Raw genomic sequence first — 22,781 nt, 5'->3', positions numbered from 1 at the left:
GAAAAGAATGTATAAATATGCGTTAAAACGGCTTTGCACCCGCACAGGGCCCAAATACACCATAGTTTCCTGGTTGAAAGAACATGCTTAATTCAGCTACTCCATAAGAGATAATCTCTTTCCAGGGAGGATTAAGGCTCTCAGAATAAGAGAGCTGTATGAACCATGTAAGGATATACTTACAATTATAAGTAAGACGATAATTACCATGGTAATTTGGTTTCTTCATGGATGAGATTTCTTCAAACGGACTCAGAAATATCTCATTCCTGCTTCTGCAACCCTCTGCTGAGTTTGACTCGCAGACAAAAGCTTCAGATCAGTCACCTTAAGGGGGATCTATGATGCTCAGAAGAAAGCTCTTCAATGCATTTCTTTCATTTTTGTTTTGTTTTTCATTATTTCCACATGAATCAAAAATTTGCCTTGGGTCTGTTCTTGTTCCTCTTTTTTATATGTACACAATAGTTTGTTTCTTAGCATGAAAGAAATCACTTACTTAACTGAATGGCTTACATTTGAACCAGGAGGCTAACTGTGCATTGGTGATGATGCTAGAAGCTCACTTTAACCCAGGGATGGGGAAGCCGTGGTCCTCCAGATGCTGTTGGACTCCAGCTTCCTTCATCAATGACCATTGGCCTTACTGGCTGAGGCTAATAGGAGTTGTAGTTCAGCAATAAGTAGTTCCTTAGGTTCCCCATCCCTGCTTCATTCACATGGTAGTACCGCTCAACACCTGAGATGTCTTGTTTCTTGGTTATTCCAATAGCAACATCAAGCTATTTCACATGGTGTTGAGATTCCTACTACTTTATTCTGCCAGTCTCTGCCAGACACATAGACCATAATGTTTATACTGGAATTTGTAGCAAAATAAATGTATGATAGCCAAACTTCTTCATAGTGTGAAGTAGCTAGTATAGCACTGGGTTACCCTTTTAGAACCACTTGTTCTGAAGCTCTTTCTCAGAAATAGCAAGGGCAGTTAGAAAAAGGCTTTTTGTGTGTGTGTTTTCTGGACACTTCATACCATTGGTCTATCTAGCTCAGTATTGCAGTGGTTTTTCCAAATTTCCACAGAGGGGACATTCCCATCTCAGCTCTGTCTGGAGGTACTTGGGATAAACCTGCATACAAACTGCATGTTCTTCCACTGTGTTACAGCCTCTCCCCTCCCCTGTTTCCTTTTCTAATGTAATTGGTATTTCAGTATGGAAAATCAGATTGTCCACTTAAAAAAAACGTTTCAGCTTAAATCTCACAGGAGATTGCCCAAATACTGCCAAAAACCCCAATAAAGACAAGAAAGCCAAAAAGAAAAATAAATCAAGAAACTTGCCTTTATAGTTTTTCTTTGGAGAAACCCAAACACCATTCTTGCAAAATTACCTAATTATCTATATTTGTTCACCTGTGACATACTGCATCTCAAGTGACTATACTTTTTCCCCCTCCCACCCTGCGCTGCTTATCTTTGTGAAGAATGCTCTTTCCTCAGTTTGGTGTTTGCTAATATTGCAGCTAATACAGTTTTTATCACTGATAGTTGGTTGAGTGTTTTTTTAAAAAAAATATATCACACAACTATTAGATAATAAGCAATAGTTTCTTCTTATCTTGCTGCCCATTCACGTCTTTTGCTAGTGCTGTTCTCACATTCCTTAATACACACAGACTCCATGCAGGTTGAGACAGAAGGATTGTTCTTCCATCCTTTGTCCAATCTGACCTCTGCCTGTTCCACCCTCAGGCTTGCCTGCTTCACTTGCACAACGCATGTACGCTATGTCCGAAGTGCGTATTTGCATCAAGTTCAATGTACTGAGCTAAGTTTTTGTGCAGATGCATTTGCATGTTATGTTTAATGCATATTAGCAAGGCAGGACCATTGTGCAGGATCTTTAATGCATTTAGTGCTTGCAGGATTAGCTACTGAAATTTTTAGGACTCCATTTTCTGTTTGGATGCCAGGCTCTATTTTTCAGTTAATAAAGTCCTTTCTACAGGTCAGTTAAGTTTGCTGCAAGAAGTTGCTATCATAGGCATTGTGAGGTTTTTTGGGGGGGAGGAAGAAGTGAGGGGACAGAGGTGGGAGAAAGAGGTGGGGTAATGCTGGTTCATGTGTGGAGCTTTGTGTCAGCGTCACGACAGTAGGTTCTTTATTTGTTTGTTTTTGTTGGCAGCGTGAGAGGTAGGAGAGCCCAGGGCCAAGTCGGTTGCATTCAGCTGATTGCATCGAGTTTTGGCTGCATGTGCGAGGGGGCGGAGGTCGTTGAGTCAGGTTAGCCATATCAATTTGTATGCTGTTGGGGGTTTAGGTTGTTGTTTTGTTGGACTGTATATATGATGAAGGGAAGACACACCAGGTTGAAAGAATCCTCTTTTGTTTGCCTCATGCACCTGCCTCTGATTACTTCCTCTTCACTGGCCTTGGTTGCTCGACCTATTGTAGCTACTGTCTCCCCCTTACAGATCTGCCAAACCATGGTCCAGGAGAGCCAGAGAGGAACAGGCAGGATAGTCTAGAGCAGCTCCTCAGAAACCACCCTGCTCTGCTGCCACTTTCCTTCACCTTGTCCTCTAACACTGCTGTTGTGTATGAGGCCAAAATGGCAGCATCAGTGTGAGGTGCCTGTCCTGGTTGTTCCTCTGTGGTTCACCCACTTGCCTGCATGAGCTGCTTGCCTGTTGTTCTCTCATCATGCTGCAGTTTGCAGGGCTGCCTATTGGTGGCCATACAAACGACAGTGTGACAACAGTCTTGCAGTTTTATTATATAGTGAGATATATTGGGTGCCAAACCAATCACTTCCCTGTGTCCTCTCCCTTTGGCTACAGTGGAGGGGGAAATAGTCCTGTAGCTAAGATTATTGCAATCATTTACAAGTTTTGTTTTTGTTTTTGGGCATAATCAAAATTTTAAAAAGGGGAGCCAGTATGAGAATACAGGCATTTTATAGTGAAAAGATCAAGATCAAATGTGACTGATTAGATAAATGATGGCTGAAATTGGGTCGGCGTAAAAATAACCTGCAGCATATGATGTTTGCCAAAACAGACAGTGCAGATCAAACAGTTTTAGAAGGATTTCAAATGATTCTCCTTCAACTCTCACACTTTTTTTGAGGCCATAATCCTGTACAAAAATGGACTGTCAAGCCAAGTATGAAAACTTGAGAAATCCTTGTTAAATCAAGCTGCTCCAGACAAAATTAGGTCAACTTGTAAGAAAAACTCTGCATTTTGAAAAAAGAGTATGTTTCATACCGGTTCTTCGTTTCTTCAAGAATTCTGCTTCACATTCCGGACAGTTTAATGAAGTAGCACATTTGGTAAGACCTGGCAATGCCAAAGCTAAACACTTGTAAGACCTATTGATTTCCCTGTGAGAAAGCTTAAGTACTCAGCACTCACATTTGAAATTAATAGGATTTAAAATGCATAATATTGGCTGGAAGATGCCCATAGTGATTAACTGCAGAATTACTTGAGGGAAGTGGTTTAAAAAGAACAACTAGCCAATATGAATAAAAGCTTCAAATTTTAAACCCTAGCTATTTATCGTGTTATGAAAAAAAAATAATACAGATAATTTTTTGATAATGGTCCAACTAATAATATATAGCACTTTATACTGCTATTAAGTGTGCTCATGTTTCTCACTTTGCCTTAGTAAATCAGTACAACAAACTAATGATTTCTATCCTACAAATGGGGGAAGTAGGTTCTGATCCTGAGATAGGTTGTGATGTGCCTTGAAGGCCACTCGGTAAGCTCATGGTTGAGGAGATATTTGAACCAAGGATTTAATAACATTTAGCACATTTTTACAGTGTTCCAAAGTGCTTCATGTTCCTTATCTTGTAATCTTTACAGCAACCTTTTTGGGGATAATACTACTGACCTCTCTCAGATTGCAGATTGTGGGAAGGGCAGACTGAGGGTGAGGGAAGAGTGACTTGCCAAAGGCTACTTGATGAGTTCACGGTGAAGCTGATGTTCCAACCTGCGGCTTCTTGATTTGGAACTTGGTCTCTTAGTCATTCTCTATACTAGCTCATACTTGCCACCAGCTTACACTCTTAAGTAATCTGCCACACAAAGTTAAGAACAAAGAACAAGAGCTCGCTGTGAAATGCCCATATATAGTAGATTTTAGGAAAGATTGTGAACTTCTATTGATGTCACAATAGAAGAATAATTCATTGGCTATGAAGTTATGAGTTCCACGCCTGGTGGCAGATACATGTATTATATTTAAGGTGTCTGTGTGTGTGTGTGTGTGTGTGTGTGTGTGTATGTGTGTGTGTATGTTAGGTGCTACTTTTCACCCCATATGAAGTTCCAAAAATGACTCATAATGAGATGAAACAACTTTGAAAAAAACCAGTTTGAAATGTTGATGAACCCAATTCAAAAACAAATGGCTAACTCAGCTAAAACAGCAGCATCATAGAATGAAACTGGGAGGATGAGACAGCATAAAAAGCACATCCAAAGAAAACAATTTTTCTCTAAAGCTTGGCAGCAGAAAGGTTAGACAAGTCTCCCTATGAAGATTGCCTAGAGCAGCCTTTCTCAACTTTGGGTGCCCAGATCTGTTTTCTAAAAAATATATTTTTATTAAAGATTTCTTAGTTTACAAAAATATGTGCATTGCCTCTTTTTCTCAAGCTGCATTTTCTACAGATCAGTTTCATTTGTTGTGAGACATTAGTGTTACATACAATGTTAGGTTAGGAAGAAAAGGGGGAAAGAGGGGGAATGGGGAATTGTGAGTTGGATGGGGGTCCCCAGATGTTCTTGAACTACAACTCCCACCATCCCTGACCACTAGGGTGAAAATCTGGACACAAACGTTGTTGAACCAACATGGGTTGCCATATATCCAGATTTCCCAGACATTTTGCCGATTTTCGCCCGGAGACTGCTTCCGACTGCGGTATTCTGGACATGTGGCAACTCTATTGACCACTGGCCATGCTGGCTAGGAGTGATGGCAGTTTTAATGCAACAACATCTGAGGACCCAAGGTTGAGAAGACTGGTCTCTCAGCCTAGGTAAAGGTAAAGGGAAACCCTGACTGTTAGGTCCAGTCGTGGCCGACTCTGGGGTTGCGGCGCTCATCTCGCTTTACTGGCCGAGGGAGCTGGCATACAGTTTCCGGGTCATGTGGCCAGCATGACTAAGCCGCTTCTGGCAAAACCAGAGCAGCTCACGGAAACGCCTTTTACCTTCCAGCTGGAGCGGTACCTATTTATCTACTTGCACTTCGTGGAGCTTAGGCACCACCAATAACAAGGCCCAGTCCTGCATTCTTGCCAGGAACGTCTTGAGTGGTGGAAAGATCTTGAATGGTGGCTAAAGTACTTCAGGAAAGGAAAAACAGTTGCTCAGTATATGAAACAGCTGAAATAATTACATGGTAGTGAAAGGGAGGAACACACACATACCATTCTAAATTGTGCTAGCAGTGCATGAAAAGAAAGGTCCATTCCTTCTGTTGAAACGTGCATCTGATTTGCACCCTTCTGCTAATGTTTGTGCTTTTTAAAGCCAGGGTCATTGTATTGCTGGGAGGGGGAGATGGCAGAGGGGTGGTTATCGAAGGCAGAAAAGTTTTTAAAATTCCAAATTCAGAAAGCCACAGGGTTAGCTGAAGCCCAATGTGGTTCTTAGCAGCTCATTGCACCTAAACCATTGTCTGTAATATGAAGGGGAAAAAAAGAGACAATTGTGCTATCATAATATTGTTTCAGATTGTTACACAGAGGATTTGAAACAGCAGTCATGGTGTGAATTTTTATCATGGTGCAGACATGCTGTGAGTAGTGTGATGCTTCCTGTTTTGATTCCCGAAGAGCAACATGGTTAGGAAAAATGGAGATGTGATTGGTGAGCTGTCATATCCAACTAGTACTTGGCTGCCCAGCTAGCTCTAATTAGAGACTCCTTGAGACATTTGCGATTTGACCCTTGGGATTAAGCACCTGATGGCTCCTTTGATTAAGTTTGGAATCTTTAACATTGCTTTAAATCACATTAATTCCTCCTGCAGTTGTGGGATGGCAGGTGCAGAATAGCTAATCCTAATGATTTGGCTGTCATCTTTTTGGTGTCGAGGACATTTCAGAAGCTCACACAATATCACTATTCTCAGTCTTTTCTTAAGAAAGAAGCCACCAGATGATGAGCAATATGGAGACCTGTGTTTAGTGCATCCAGGTTTTGAGACTTCCCACATATTCAGTATGTTCCTTTAACATCTCACTGTGTGATATATCACGAGGAACGTACTGGTGTAATTTGGGTTTCAGGAAGAACATCCTTATGCAGTGGGCTTAATGGTGCTGCTCTTTCTCCTTTAAACAGTAAACAAAACACATAAACATGGGATATATTTGAGTCAGCACTAATTCAGCACATATTTCCAAATAAATATGTAAAGATATATATTTAGGGTGGTAGTGGAAGAACTAGGACCAGCTAGCAGTCAGATAAAGTGGCAGTGTTGGGGTAAAAGGTAAAGGTAAAGGGTAAAGGTAAAGTCATAACTGACTCTGGGGATGCGGCGCTCATTTCGCTTTATTGGCTGAGGGAGCCGGTGTACAGCTTCCGGGTCATGTGGCCAGCATGACTAAGCCGCTTCTGGCGAACCAGAGCAGCGCATGGAAATGCCATTTACCTTCCCGCTGGAGTGGTACCTATTTATCTACTTGCACTTTGATGTGCTTTTGAACTGCTAGGTAGGCAGGAGCAGGGACTGAGCAAAGGGAGCTCACCCCATCGCAGGGATTCGAACCGCTGACCTTCTGATCAGCAAGTCCTTGGCTCTGTGGTTTAACCCACAGCGCCACCCACGTCCCTGCAGTGTTGGGGTACAACTTAGTTGTTGTTATTATTACAGTGGTACCTTGGGTTAAGTATTTAATTCATTCCGGAGGTCCGTACTTAACCTGAAACTGTTCTTAACCTGAAGCACCACTTTAGCTAATGGGGCCTCCTGCTGCTGCTGCACTGCCGGAGCACAATTTCTGTTCTCATCCTGAAGCAAAGTTCTTAACCTGAAGCACTATTTCTGGGTTAGCGGAGTCTGTAACCTGAAGCGTATGTAACCCGAGGTACCACTGTATTATTATTATTATTTAACCACCTTGAGAAGTTGGCACACCTCTTTGGGTACTCTTGGAAGAGGAGAGGAGAAAGGTATTTGGTTAATGGACCATTTATTTATGGGCATGCTGCTAAAAAGAACAAGTTCATAGTCCAGCCAAAGTCAAACAATTAAAAGCCAATGGGGCCAAATGTAGCATGTACCCAGCTTTCTGCCATTGAAATCAATGTGACTTAAAAGCTTCTGCTTTGCATTCCATGAAGAATGGAAAAGGAAATTGACTGAATATGCAGAATTGGACAAATTCACTGGGAAGATTCGATATCAGAAAGACCAAAAGTTTATCGAGGACTGGGGGAAATTTACAGAATATCTGAAAAACATATGTGATGTACAGACAATGCTTGTTGGTTTTGAAGAGACTCTGTGAGATAGTAGGAAATACTGCAAAAAAGAGGTAAGAGGAAAAGGAGTTCGGAAAGGCAATATTATGTTTAGAAATGCGTTAACAAATAGAAATTTTACGAAAGATTGACAGAGAAACTGAGGGAAGTCAAAAATTGAAGAATGAGTGTAAAATTATTTGTTGACTGTATAAAATTGTTTGGAAAATGAATAAAAATTATTAAAAAAAATAAAAATAAAAGCTTCTGCTTTGGCTAGATCATGCTCTATGCATTAACAAACTAAATCCTCGGTGTTGAAAAAGCTGCTGTTGTGAGTTGTTCAGGCACAGGAAGTAGCCATGACAGTGTATTCCTTTTTATTTATTTATAAATAATAGCCCCAGTAATAATGCAGGGGAGGTATGTGTAACTGCTGTCAATGAATATATTTGCACCTTGTTGTCTTTAATGTCGCAAGGAATATTCAGCAAGAGTCTTTGGCAGCCATTCAGCTGTATTCCTCACAGCAATCACACTGCTCAAGTGCATGTTCTGCAGGAAGAATGCCATCTTCCTAGCGCAAACATATTGTTTGTTGAATTGTGTGTGTGTGTGTGTGTGCTGTGCCTCTGCAACAGGAGTGCAGCCTCTCTGGAATGTGTCTGGGTTGAGAAACAATTGTGGGAAGGGAAAGCCTCCTAGGCCCTCTTCCCTTTAGAGGTCTGCTGTCCATGGTACTAATCAGAACAGGTCATGTCAACTTTATTCCTGCTGTCCAAATGGATGCAGACAATGTAATTTTGACAGAAGTACATCATTGGACAAGAATGACAGTTGCTCACTGTCATTCTAAATAAACTTCATCTTTCCTAGTTTGCTGAGTTAAACCTGTTGTGTCATCCAGTTAGTCAGAAAGCATCTCAGCTGTAACATCCTGTAAAATATACTGGGTTTTGCAGTAATCCAAATCCAAGATCGCTGAAATTATGTTAATCCATGCTTTTTTCGTTTTCGTTTTGTTACTGTGCAAGATCAAGCAATGTTTCTTTTTTTGAGGGACCCTCATGGTGCCCTTTAAGTAAGGCAGTTGAATCAATGGCCTTAGGTTTCCTAGGGTGTTCTTCGTTCTATTGTCCTATATTGCCCATGTATGCAGTTCTTCTGTGTCATGTCCCCTTGACTACCATGGGCAGCAGCCTCTCTGGAAGACTACCATAAAATACCAAATAACAGCATCATGTCATCATAATCCAACACATTGAATTATACAGCCAACGGCCACTTGGCATAAAAATCAAGGCATGGTAATACAGCATTACTAGATAATGTCACCTGCTTTGAAAACAAGCATTTTCAAATTGTTCTTTTTAACAGATCAAGGCAAGTTTGGCTGTTCTTATCAGTTCCGTCTGACATCTTGCTGAGAGATGCCTGTAGCTTTTTGTTGGGCAGACTGTTGTAATGTACTCATTTATTTGCCTGTGGTTCTAATCATGAATAATCTGGGGTGGGGTGGGGAGTTGCACTGGAATCAATGGGACTTGGTTTCCTGTTAATATGATTTAGGATGGGGTCTTTCAATTAAAATATTAAAAACGACACTCTTTGAAACACAGAGGCAGAACAAAATAAAAAAAATCCTTCCAGTAGCACCATAGAGACCAACTAAGTCTGTTATTGGTATGAGCTTTCGTGTGCATGCACACTTCTTCAGATACCTGTGTGCATGCACACGGAAGCTCATACCAATAAAAAACTTATTTGGTCTCTAAGGTGCTACTGGAAGGAATTTTTTTATTTTGTTTCGACTACGGCAGACCAACACGGCTACCTCCTGTAACTAGAGGCAGAACACTATCTGTGCAACAAGTGCTAGATTTTAGTTGTGTAAATTAATGCTTGATTATGTTTCATGAGGAATTGCCAACATATACAAATGGAACATTTGCCCATTGCCTTCTTGTATTCCATTTGATTTACTAATGGCACAGAAACTTGGGTAGGAGTGTTGCAGAGGTGTTTTTGGTGCTCACTGAAGGTAGAAAACCCTTTACCCTATGGAAGAAATATGGTGTTGATAGTAGCTAACAACAAAAAGGAAAAAATGGGCAGCAGTATCTTAGCTATGATGTACAGCACTTAAGACAATGATTGTATTCAGACATGGAGATTACTGCATTTGTTTCCCTGGTTGTAATGCTAGTACTTCTGTCACTGTTTCTAATGTTCCTTTCATGCTGCAGTACCTCTTGCGTTAGGGAACTCTAGCTTTTTGATTGATATACCACCATGTTGTACTAAATTTCATTCACACGGGTGAAGACACATCGTTGGAAGTGTCTTCATCCTCCATGCACATGTGTGATTCTGTTCTCCCATGATTCACCTATGACAACAGTGGGGGAAAGAACTGTATGCTGAAATACCACCATCTCAAATTTTGTCCCACAATTTCCCAGGTTAACAGGGTTGAAAACTGCTCCCCCCCCGGAAGCAATTAATATGGAAATGAGCACTAAGCTTCCATTAGATTTCCAGAAGTGGCTTTTACATTGTGTGAAAAGATCGTGTAAAATGCAAAGATGATCAGGTAATGAAACATTGGAAAAATTGGACTAAAGTAGTGTCTGAATGTAGAATGTAGAACGTAGAACGTCTGAATGTAGAATGTAGGTGTGTATGGTGGGTTGCATACACCTTGCACGTGGCATTTTGGAGCAGCCTGTGTTCTACCTTACTGCTAAGACATAAGCCAAGCCACCTTGATATGCTGTGGTACAATGAATCAAAACAGGAAATGTAGTAGTTCTAGATTCTAGTTGGTGACTTTGGTCTAGTGTGTCCACTGTGAGTCTTCTACAGAGGCGGTTTTAAATTGCTCCATATGAGGTCAAATCATGGATTATTTTGCCCCATGACACTCTGAATCTTCTTCCCTCCTTTAGTTCACTTGCACCCATGTAGAGACAGAGAAAATGTATAACCTATCTGGTGAGTGGCTCCATATTTTAAACAGCCGCTCTTGCATAGTTCTGGCCCTTAAAACATCCTGCTGAGGTGACATACACAGAGGCAAGCTTATAGCTTGGCAGCCATCTGGGCTGCTTTTCTGTAATTAGTATATAACTGTATCTATCCTATCTATAGAATTCATGTCTTAACCCTGCACTATCTTAAGCTACACCAGCACGGAAGTCTATCAATGATACGCGTTACACAGCTTTGATTTGCGCCACTCAAATGTGGGATTTCAGCAAAATTGTTTGGATACGTTGAGGCACAAAACACAAGAGAGAAATGGGTATATTCATTGTCAAAATGAACAATGGCCATTTATATAAACAAGTTCATGCCTGTTATAGCCAAAAGATGGTGACCAGGATGATGAGGGGGTCTGGAATGGTTTGATGATGCTGGGTAGGTTTAGCCTGGAGAAGAGAGACATTGCTCTGTCTTGCTCCAGAGAGCAGGACTAGAACCAGTGGGTGGAGGTTGCAGGGAACCAGATTAGGAGAAACATCACAACAGAATCACTGGTGGAGGAAGAATAACTGGTGGAGGAAGGAAGGGGCGGGGGGAGCGCACCACCCCCAACACCACTGGGGAGGGGGGTACCATCACAGCTGCCCCGATACACGCTGTGTATCCCCACTGTGGGCAGTGTCACGCTCCCGCAGGCCACACGCAACACCCCCAGGCCGCGCACCAGCCACGCCCCTGCCTGCTCTCTGCCCCCAGCTTTGCCACTGGTAAGAGTTACTGGGAAAAGACTCCCAGCGGTGGCTGATGCCCACTGGAAGGTGTCCGAACAGCAGATGGAAACTGGAAGGAGTCCGAACAGCAAATGGAAATGGAGCCAACGACAGGCAGAGCCAACTAAGCCTAGGGCGGTATGCAGCAATATTTTACTCAGAGCAGAACCATTGAAATGAATGGACCTAACTTAGACGTGTTCATTGATTCCAGTGTGTTTCCTCTGAGTAAAACCTAGTTGAATGCCACCTGTGGATTTATACCCAGTGTCATCGCTGCTGAGTTCTGTAAGGGGTGACACTGAGAATTGAGGAAGGGGAAGAGGTTGACAGGCGGTGCCACCCACTGGACAGGTTGTAAGGAAAGAAGGCAGGCAAGTAGGGGCTGATTGAGGTTGGTGGGGCAGTGTCCTGTAGGCCCTAATGGGCCAGCCTTTCAGAATGTGGCAGACTCTTCTTTGCTGGAGGTATTTAAGTAAAAGCTGGTTGGCCAGGTGTCAGCAGATGCTGCCATTGCGTTCCTCCATTGCAGATCCTGCACTGGATGACCTCCAAGGTTCCTGATCTATGGTTCTGATGAATGATGATGATGTATTAGTAACTCAGTGGGCCAGCATAGGGAATACAAGACATCGTTATGTAACTGTTATGTGTCCTTGGGATAATAACTGTTTGGAGGATGTCAGAATTATTGAACCATAGTCAGTGTCTTCAAATTCAAAGGGTTTCTTTGTACAGTGGTACCTTGGGTTAAGTACTTAATTCGTTCCAGAGGTCCGTTCTTAACCTGAAACTGTTCTTAACCTGAAGCACCACTTTAGCTAATGGGGCCTCCTGCTGCCGCCAAGCTGCACAATTTCTGTTCTCATCCTGAAGCAAAGTTCTTAACCCGAGGTACTACCGTATTTTTTGCTCTATAAGATGCACCTGACGATAAGACGCACCTAGTTTTAGAGGAGGAGAACAAAGGAAAAAAATATTCTCTCCCTCTGTGCGCAGCACCCCTTCAGCGAAGCAACAGGAGAAGCGGAGCCCCTTCCATTTCTCCTCCCACTTTACTGAAGGAGTGCTGCGCAGAGAGGGAAAGCTGTGTAGCTCCTCTCCAGGAAAGCGAAGCCAGGAGAGCAAGAGGGATCAGTGCGCACCGATCCCTCTCGCTCTCCTGGCTTCGCGTTGCTTTCGCTGAAGCCATGGAGCCTGCATTCGCTCCATAAGACGCACATTTCCCCTTACTTTTTAGGGGAATACAGTACTTCTGGGTTAGTGGCGTCTGTAACCTGAAGCGTATGTAACCTGAAGCATATGTAAGCCGAGGTACCACTGTACATGGCAGATGCAAGGCCCGTAATTATGTAAGGAATAATTCTGTGGATTTTTATTTATTTAAGTAACAGTTATCAGCAACATGAAAAAATGGCTAGGTCTCTTCACCAAGAAAGAGATTTGGGCATTATTGCTGAAAAATCCTTAAAGCTTTCCATCCAATATGCAACAGTGGCAATGAAAACAAACATAGGTAAGCTAGTGATTGCTACAGAAACAGATTATGAATTTTTTAAAAAAGTAATAAAATTCCTAGTTGATGGAATGGTGCAGGTAAGGGTTCGTTTGAAGTAATATAATGTTTCTAGTATCCATATACTTTGGTGGTGGCTGAAGAAAAGCAATCAAACTCCTCCAATATTACATTAAGCCTAAAATATTTCATGCACCCAAATCACATCGGTTGAATGTATTCTCTTAATAAGCGAATGCAGTGCAGTGTTGACTTCTTCAGGCAGTGAAATTGAATGCTATCAAATCTAATGCACTTTCTTAATACTAACATTTCCGAAGTTTGGCTGACTATCAGCAGGAAACCTAAGACCACCTGGCAAACTGTCAATGTTACGTGAATATAAAGTAGGCCCATAGTAATCAGTGCATCTGTAGCCTGCAGGAGTGTGGAAGGTTCTACTTGTGTTGAACTCCCTCCATGGGCCAGATTGTGTGTATGTGTGTATGAGTGTGCGCACCCGCGATTTCTGGCGTCTGCGCAGACACGATTTCCGGCACCGTGGAAGCAAGTCCCTGTGTCACGCTGTGCCAGTTTAGCACAGCAGGCGGGGACTTGCCGAGCAAGCGGCTCGGTTTGGGGGTGGCTCGTGGGCTGATTAAACGACCCCCATGGACCGCTTGTGGCTCATGGGCCTTAGATTGCCTACCCCTGGCCAAGCAGGTTTCTGGCCTCTTCAGCTTTTGTAGCTGGAGTCAGTCAGGTCCTGTTCTCCCAGTCCAGGTGGAAAAAGGCTTGCAAGGCAGGGAGCAGGTCTTCCAGGTCTTGAAATAAATGAAATGAAACTGCACAATTAAATAGTAAAGTCTCATCGGGACTTCCAGTCTGACTAGCCATGTTAACTCAGAACTTACTTACTTATTTGATTTATATAGCGCCCATCATAAGATCTCAGGGAGGTTGTATGGATTTTGGGGGTGGATGGGATTGACTTTCAGGCGTGCCTGGAAAAGCTGCTGCATACATTTGAAGAAAGCATAGGCCTTGCTAATCCTGTAGATTTCCTTCTAACGTAGAATCCTTTTCTGGCTTGCACAGAAGCTAATAAAGCACTTGCTAGTGTAAGCCCAATGTTTCATTTCTGAACCTTCATTTTCAATTTCCAATGAAGACACATTGCAACAGAGCTGATTATAAATCTTTAGCAACAGTGCTGAAAGATATCAAATTGTGCACATTTCTGATTCATTTAAAATATTGTGGTGCCATTTTTGTTTTCGTTTGTAAATTGTTTTATGAATGGAAATTAATACAACATATTTACTGAAAAAGTATGTATGTAGGCTAAGGATTGAAGCCTTGGCCGTGACAAAATTCTCTCCCTCCCCCTGCACCAGATTTAGCCACAGAAGGATGATTCAAACCTAGTCCCAAAAACTCTTGAGGAAATGAAACAGGCCCTTTGCTGCCTCCTCTTTGCAGCCTAGAGTATAAATTCTCAATTATCCTTGAAGGAAATTTGCATTCAGGAGATCACCATTGATCACTGTTACTTCTAAAATAAACATAACCTGCATTTCAAAAGAATATTTATATGTCTCATTTATAATTCCCCCATGCAAATTACAACAATTCAACAGTTTTGCTTTGGTATGTGTATCGCATAGAAAGCACAAGAGAGGCATTCATACACTATTTATTGTAATTGACTGGTCTTCAGATGTGGAATGATTTCATTTTCTCTACTTATTTAGAAGGAGCATTTCTCACAATTGAACTTAAAAGTTAAGTATTTGCCTTCTGTGCAATTATCTGAGACTGTATATGTATGCCTTAGAAGCATAAAACTCAATATTTTATCAAACTGTAGACTATTAGAGATTACAAAATATTTTGCTTCTAATTATTCTACGTTTATTTTATGCTTTTTTGTAAAATGTCAAGTATGCTGACGATGCAGTATGGGCACTTATTCATTTATTGGCAGGGATCCAGTCTCCTATAAGCAGAACTCCAATTAGGTGACATCCCCAATGGAAGAAGGTGGCATTTTTTTTTTTTTTTTTGCAGATTCCTCTTCCTCCTCGTGCTTCCTAAAAAGCTACTCTCTAGAACAGGGGTCAGCAAACGTTTTCAGCAGGGGGTCGGTTCACTGTCCCTGAGACCTAGTGGGGGGCCGGATTATATTTTTTGGGGGGGGATAAACGAATTCCTATGCCCCACAAATAACCCAGAGATGTATTTTAAATAAAAGCACACATTCTGCTCATGTCAAAACATCAGGCAGGCCCCACAAATAACCCAGAGATACATTTTAAATAAAAGCACATTGTCAGATGCTGGTGTGGTTGCTCGAGAGTAAACAGGCAAGACTCCCACCTCTCTTTTTCAGGCTTTATTCTTGGTGCAAACTATTTACAGTGAAGAGCGTCGTAAGTTCATGTCTGGCTCAATCGCTAGCAGAATCTGGGAGTGGTCGGTTTTTGTACCTCCCCCAGCATAAAAGTCACGTCACCCCTAGCCTTTTCCACCCCTCCCTGTGCCGAAGTCTACTGCGCAGAATGGGCGCTGGCAAGGGTGTACTTTCCGCCTCTCCAGTTTGCTCCCGCTCAGTGCTGAGGCTCTCCCTAGCATCACCTGGTTCCTGCACCTCTTCTCAACTGGCTTTCCTCCTCCCGGAAGAGGAACTGCTTCACAAGATTTTCGGAGGCTCCCTATAACACAACTGCCCTTCCATCTCTCACCTCTGAGCTGATGGCAGTTCCCTGACACACACATTCTACTCATGTCAAAACACCAGGCAGGCCCCACAAATAACCCAGAGATGTATTTTAAATAAAAGGGCACATTCTGCTCATTTAAAAACTTGCTGATTCCCAGATCGTCCTCACGCTGGATTTAGAAGGCGATTGGGTTGGATCCGGCCCCCGAGCCTTAGATTGCCTACCCATGCTCTAGAACAGTATGGAAGGCAGAGATGTGAGCTGAAAGGTGGAAATCAGAAAATTGCCTCCCTATTCTTCCTTCTGTGCATTGTCGGTGCATCTTAGCCTCTCCCCTTCATTGAAAGGACTCTCTGGATTCAAGCTACTACTATGATTGTTGTTGATTAAAACATTTTTAAGTGGAATTGTCTTCAGCATACCATTAAGGATTTGGGGGCTTTTTTCACACAATTAGACAGCAGCCTGAGAGTATTTTATTGGATCTGATGTCAAAGTCCTAGGGTTTCCAGAAGAGAAGCTTCTTGCGTTTCAAGAAGGCTTTAGCAAAGAGAGTATCTTAGCCCAAGTAGCAATTATCACCATGATATAGTCTAGAAGCTGCATTTGCCAAACTGTCTATGAAGCTATGAAAAGTGAAGAAACCATGCTTGGCATTTGAACATGGCAACATATAGCTAGTGTAAAAAAAAAAGAAAGGACTAAATTTGTCCAGAAGTATAAATAGATCAGATTACTATCAACAGTTGTTAACATTTTATATAATGTAATAAAGGTGATAAAACATGAAGCTGATCAGCCCAAAGTTAAGTTGGCTTTATTGGTGCTACCTGCTGAATATTGAACACTGTTACCCATCTGCTCAAGTCCCCAAGCACTGTTTCAAAGGTGCACCCGTGTGTTACAGCCAGGGCACAGGTACCATGAAATGGTGAAATGATCTTTTGGAATATATGAAAAACTATAGGTCAAACAGTGTGGTGCAGGTGGAGGACTGGAACCTGGAATTTGAGGGTTCAAAAATCCACTCAGCCACAAAGCTCACTGGGTGTCCTGAACCCTGGCGTACCTAGGGGTAAGTCCCAAAGGCAATGCTAGAGAGTAGATAGTCCAAATGATCATATACTGGTCCAGGCCCAATACAATCAGCAAGGTTCAAAGCCAAACTGTAAGGCCAGGTTCCTGCCTCTGCAGAAGATCCAGCATTAGAAAACCTAGGTCCCAAAGTCGCAGTCCAGTGGAGTTCCCAAAGCAGTCAATACATGGTCCATCAATGGAGAAAGCTGAGCAGAGTCTCTGCCTTGCTTCCCTTTTATCTTTCCCCAGTCTTGATTGCTGCACCTGAGTTTGCTGCAGCTGACGAAGCATGTGATCCTCACTTGCCCTGAGCTTAATCCAGCCAGGTGATCACAAACCTAACAAGCCCCGTGATCTTCTCCTGCTCCACTAGTGGGCTGTGCTGTGTTTCCTTGCCTCCTCAGTCTCCTGAAGTGCACTTCCTGCTGTTCCCAATGCCTCAGAGCCCTCCGCATCTGCAGAGATGGGGAGACCTCTGGTTCTGTGATTCGTCCCTCTCCTGTGGCTCCCCGGAACTGTTGGTTGCCCCTGCAATGTCTCCTGATGTCCTGTGAGTACTTCATAAGTCTCCACCCTTCCTCATCTTTAGCTTGCCATGGTGTGTTGTTTAGTCATTTAGTCATGTCCGACTCTTCATGACCCCATGGACCAGAGCACGCCAGGCACTCCTGTCTTCCACTGCCTCCCGCAGTTTGGTCAGGCTCATGCTGGTAGCTTCGAGAACACTGTCCAACCATCTCGTCCTCTGTCGTCCCCTTCTCCTTGTGCCCTCCATCTTTACCAACATCAGGGTCTTTTCCAGGGAGTCTTCTCTTCTCATGAGGTGGCTCCTCAAGAACCTCAGCTTCAGGATCTGTCCTTCTAGTGAGCACTCAGGGCTGATTTCCTTCAGAATGGTTTGATCTTCTTGCAATCCATGGGACTCTCAAGAGTCTCCTCTAGCACCATAATTCAAAAGCATGCCATGGTGTGTACCTGTACCAATTATGGGCACACCCCTAGCTGGGATCCTTCTTGTCTTCCTCAGTGTCCTGGCAACTCATGACACTGGGTGACCATGGGCCGCTCAGCCTAACCTACTTCACAGAGTTGTTGTGAGGATGACATGGGGGATGGGGAAGGACTACGTATGCCACTTACTGGAAAGAGTGGGGTACAAATGTAAATATATACATATGAATAAATGAATCAATGAAATATTCAGGAGATACTTATGGCAAGAAGATCAACAGCACTGTATTCAGACCATACCACCCAAATGGATTATCACAGCATCACTAATTCAGTTAGCTTGGTTGCAATAAGATGGTGATAAATGAGTGCCTGGCCAGATTTTAAAGAAAGCCACAATATACAAATAAGCTGGAATATTGTGGAACTGGTAATTGCAACAACTTCAGTGGTGCGGGATATGATGGCACTTGCTGCTGCTGCTTTTTTTTTTTTTTTTGAAGGGAAATTCTGGGTAGTCAACTGGCACCGTGCAAATTACTGTTGCTGTAATGCATCCTTTTTACATCTTTTTCCAGAATATCACAAGCTTTAGATTTGGCGTGGTTCGGTTTTGAAATGGAGTGCAAGGGTATGAGGCTCCTAACACCCAGCAGTGCATGGAAGCTGATGTAAAACATTGCCCTCTAGCGAAATTTAGGAGCAGGGACAACTCACAAGAACAAACAATCGGCTGCAGGAAAAGCCAAGTTCTGCAGATTTTGGTGTGAGCAGAATAAATTATGGTACTAGTCCTCTTGGTCAGGGGGCCACAACATCATTCTGTACCAGTGCTTGGCTATGAAATAGCCTTCTTCTGCAAAATATTGCTGTTTCAGAAGGTGACGGAAAAGCTCCATCTCTGGTGTGTTTCCTCTGTGACAGCAATAATGCCCTGTTGCAGTCTTCAGTGATAAATGTGCATGTGCAAGCCTTCAAATTACTGCTCCTTTGACTTCCTCCCCTCCTGTGATGTTGAGCATCTTGTGGTAAGGTCATGGAATAAGAACATAGAATCAGAATTGTAGAGAGTTGTCCCACCCCCTGCAATGCAGGAATCACAGCTAAATAATCCATGACATATGACCATCCAACCTCTATTTAAAAACCTCTAAAATCTTCAGATAGGGCTGAGAAAGATTCCTGGAATCCGATAGAATCCTGGAAGGTCACTGTCTGCCAGTGTTTTTATTTATTTTTATTTTCTTCAACAATTTATATGCTGCTTAATTACAGTAGAGTACAGGAGACTCAATAAGGAGGAACTAAAAATGAATTAAAACCATAAAACCAGAATTCAATTTTAAAAGCCTTTTGGAACAAATAATAATAAAAATAAAATCTTCAGTAGGCACCAGAAATTCATCAGAAACTGACCTCAGCTGGCAGGTAGTTTCATAAACGCTGCTTGTTATATTACCCCATATTTAGATCTCATTTAATCTCCCCATTGTTGATCTGTTAGCAACTGATCAAGCCATAGTATTTATTATAATGCACTGATTATGTAGAATATCTAACCCGGTTTAGAGCAGTTCTCCTAAACAGCTCTCCTCCACGGTTGGAGGCAGTAGTCCTCTGAATGCTAGTTGATGGGAGTAACGAGTGAGGAGAGGACTCTTGTGCTTAGGACCTGTTTTGGGGCTTCCCATAAGTACCAGTCTGGTCATTGTGAGAACAGGATGCTGGACTAGATGGGCCTTTTGTTGACCTTTTCCCCACTCTGCAGTCTGGACGGCTTGGCTTACATTGTCTTTTCACTTCATCCATAACCAGCTCACTTATCTCACTCAGATCCAACCATCCATTAATCCTCCTTCTGCTGCCAAATGTTTGATCGTTTGCAAGTTGCGTGCTTTTCAAGTTTTGTTCTAGTTAACAAGGCTGAGGATTGATGTACACAAAAGTGTGGATTGAAGGTGAGACAGACCCACAACCCAGTGTGTGTTGTTGAGGACAGAACAGTCAGAATAGGCAATGCTGAGCTAAATGGACCCGTGGATTGACTTGGAAGCTCCATATGTTCGTTAATACTCCAATCTGTTTCAGCTATGCATTGCCGATGCTTTCTACTGCCGGTTCTTTTAAACACATACATACTGAGTCAGACTTGGCTGTAGAATTGTTAATTGGTTAATAGTTCCAAGTGTCACTGAAGTCCTAGTTAATTAGACAAGTAATAGTTAATTACTGAATCCTACACCACGTTGGCAAAATAGCCAAGGGCATTTCCTTATAGCTACTGTTTTGCATGTTTTAGCAACCTTTTTATTGGTGTATCATCTGGCTTAATTGACTCCATAGCGGATGCTTCTCTCACTTCCCTCTAGCTGCAACTCTTCCCTCATAATTTGAAGCAGGGATCAGGCCTGGGAGCTTTGAAGTAATAGGCTAGTTCTGAGAGGGTGCAAAAAAATGTGACAGAGGGTGTTGGCTCTGGAAGGCCAAAGGAGAGCTGGAAGCGCATCTGGTGGGGAGGAGGAGGAGGAGGAGGAGGAAGAGCTGAGGAGGAAGGAAATGTAGATGGGCAAAAGCCCAGATTGCAAAAACAGTCAGCAGCACAGCGTCTTATCTATTCCTCGCTCAAAGAAAAAGCTTGACAGTGTAAGCAAGAGCCAATGAGAAGGGACCAGGACTCCAGCAAGTGATCATCTCAGTATGGTGCCCTAGCAAAGGAATAGGTCAGTGGCCCCTGGATTATTTTAGCCCTTGAACTGGTGATTCCTAATAGGTTATCAGCATGGGCAGTTGCTGGGTACATAAACAGGCCATGGCTCAAATTTGCATAAAATTTGCTTATAGGTGCCTCTGGGTAAATCAAGGTGGTCGGTGGTTAGGATCTCACCAGCACAGCATTCTGCAATACACCCATCCATTGTATATGCAAAGTAAAAAAATAATTACATTTCTTTTTTTCAAGTTTAAAAGCGGTTTGTTTCCATAATGGTCATAGGCCCCAATGGAAGTAAATATATTTCATATGTATAAAATGAGGGATAAATCTCATAATTTACAACGGGCAGAAGTTGAGTCAGTCTAAAGTGTTGCAGCGCTTACGATGAAGACCTTTTTGGGTTTTTGCTTGCAAAAATATCTGCAAGAATACTACAGCTTCCCGTTTCTGTTGAGACTTTTCTGTGTATTTAGGCAAGGACTGCTCTGGAAGTCTCTTTTCTCTCCCCCCCCACCAGCTGTTCCCCATTTCTCTTATGCTCCTGACTGACCTTTGTGAGAACAGGGAATCTCCTTGAGACAGTAATATAATATAAATTATTGGAACGGGTGTATGCAGTTGTAAAGAACTGACACTCTCTGAACATGTACAGAGAGGTTTTTTGTTTGTTTTCGCTTTGGAGAACTTTGTGGCAATGAACAATGCCCCTTCATCACTGAGAAGCCCACACTGGCAAGTCCATGCTCCTTTGAGGCTCGGGGCAGATCTTCCAAGTCACAAAATGTGATGTCTAGACTGGCTCAAATACATGTTCCTAGATAAATAACCACATATATTGTCTTGTTTTTGAAGGCTGTCAAGTCGTTAACAACCCACCTTTCCTGTCTAAGGAATTGATTGCTCTAAGGTACAAGCTTCCCGTGTTTTGTTGTTGGCTGTTTGAAACCAGAGCTCATCCGGAGGAATAAACATTTGAAGCAGCATCTTGCCTCTGAACTAGATTATGTCATTTTGCTATCGTAGTGATAACCATCGATAGGCCTATTCACCATTTGATTCAACCCCCCCCCCCATTTTAAAAAAGTCATTTAAGACAGCAGTCATAATCATCATCACATCTTGTGATTGTCAGCAGAATAGGTGGAATCAGATGATTTCAACCAAAATCCATTGCTTTTTCTGTAGAATAAGTGACGCTGGCATAATAGGCTCCTATTACACCCCTGAATTATGGTTATTATGATTGTGTGTGCATCCATATCTATGATATAAATAAATAAAATTCCTAATTGTGTCTACTATTTCAGAAAGACTATCCACAGACTGCAGGTCTGTAACTATGAGCAACAGGAGATATATATTCACCCACTGGCGATGCTTGATGTCGTTCCAGCCTGCGAATGCTCCTGCTGCTCCTTCTGTACTAAAGCAGGAGGGATGGAAGGGAGAGAGATCTATTTTGGCAGGTGGCAGTCCGGGAGGTGGGTGGTAGGGGAGAGGGGACCACGTCATTCTGTTGTAGTCAGGATTTACAAAGATTAGCTTGCTTTGCATGCTTCGAGAGATGTCGTCCTAGTTTCCCATTTTAATAAAAACTATATGCATGCATGTTTTATTTTGTTAACAGTTAAATGCCATTCCAGCCCCCGAGCAAGTTAATAATGTACATTCTCCATATGCTACTTAATCTAAAGTTTGTGTGTGTGTGTGTGTGTGTTTTAAAGCCAATTTCATACACGGTGGATGCTGAGCCATTGCGTCAGTGTATTTTGTGCCATCTTATTGTACATTTATGTACTCATATATTACACAGTGTAAGCGAGCATCCGCCGACAAATTAATATTCGTCATGAAGGGTTATCTTCTTTTTTTTTAAAAAAAGGTATCTGCTTTGGAAGCATGTTATGCGTGTGACTGTGCCCCCACGCTGTGAACACTGCTGAAATAACGTAACTTGGCTCAGTTTTGTAAATATCTAATTCATTTGAGAGGTGAAGTGGGAAGTAAGCAGCAAGGACTCAGTAATGCAATAAGACAGGCGTAGCCAGTGTGGTGACTTCCAGATGTTGGACTACAACTCCCATAATCCCCTGACCATTGACCATGACCATGTTAGCTGCAGCTTATGGGAGGTGGAGTCCAGTAATGTCTGTTAGGCACTTGCTTGCATTAGGAAGATCTCCAATGCAAGCTTTTTTTGAAAGGAATGTGGGTAGCATATAATCATTATATCCAGTGGAGCTTGTCAAGGGAACTTTCTGCTGGATTGTGCTCACAGTTATTATCTTGAGGACTGGTATATTAAAACAACAGCAACAGCATTATATTCATAAATAGAAAAACAAAATGGGCTCAAATCACCAAACCAACCAAAATACAATATGTTAGGGATACATCGGGGTGTTTATGGCAATCTCTTCTGATATCTGCCAGGCAACTACATACAATGCAGTCTTCTACAAGTCTACTTAAATTTAAGAACCTGCTGGAAAGTAAGCAAGCTGGTGAATGAGTAATGGGTTGCTCTGTTCTTCCTGTGTCAGTCCATTCCATGCTCACTGTGGAGG

General features: G+C 42.5%; 1 long non-coding RNA gene across 1 annotated transcript in view; it reads right to left on the bottom strand.

Moving 5' to 3' along the window:
* Nucleotides 1-6,947: 6,947 nt before the first annotated feature.
* LOC309380452 overlaps nt 6,948-22,781 on the bottom strand; it is a 244,569-nt gene continuing 228,735 nt past the window's right edge. Inside the window, exon 3 of the long non-coding RNA XR_014172940.1 lies at nt 6,948-7,015. This is a non-coding gene — a long non-coding RNA (uncharacterized lncRNA). The remainder of the gene's footprint in view (nt 7,016-22,781) is intronic.

The sequence above is a fragment of the Podarcis melisellensis genome, assembly GCF_964234715.1.
Source record: "Podarcis melisellensis genome assembly, chromosome: 1".
Classification (NCBI taxonomy): domain Eukaryota; kingdom Metazoa; phylum Chordata; class Lepidosauria; order Squamata; family Lacertidae; genus Podarcis; species Podarcis melisellensis.
Note: the sequence above shows the minus strand (reverse complement) of the source record. Positions and strands in the feature narration are given on the sequence as shown.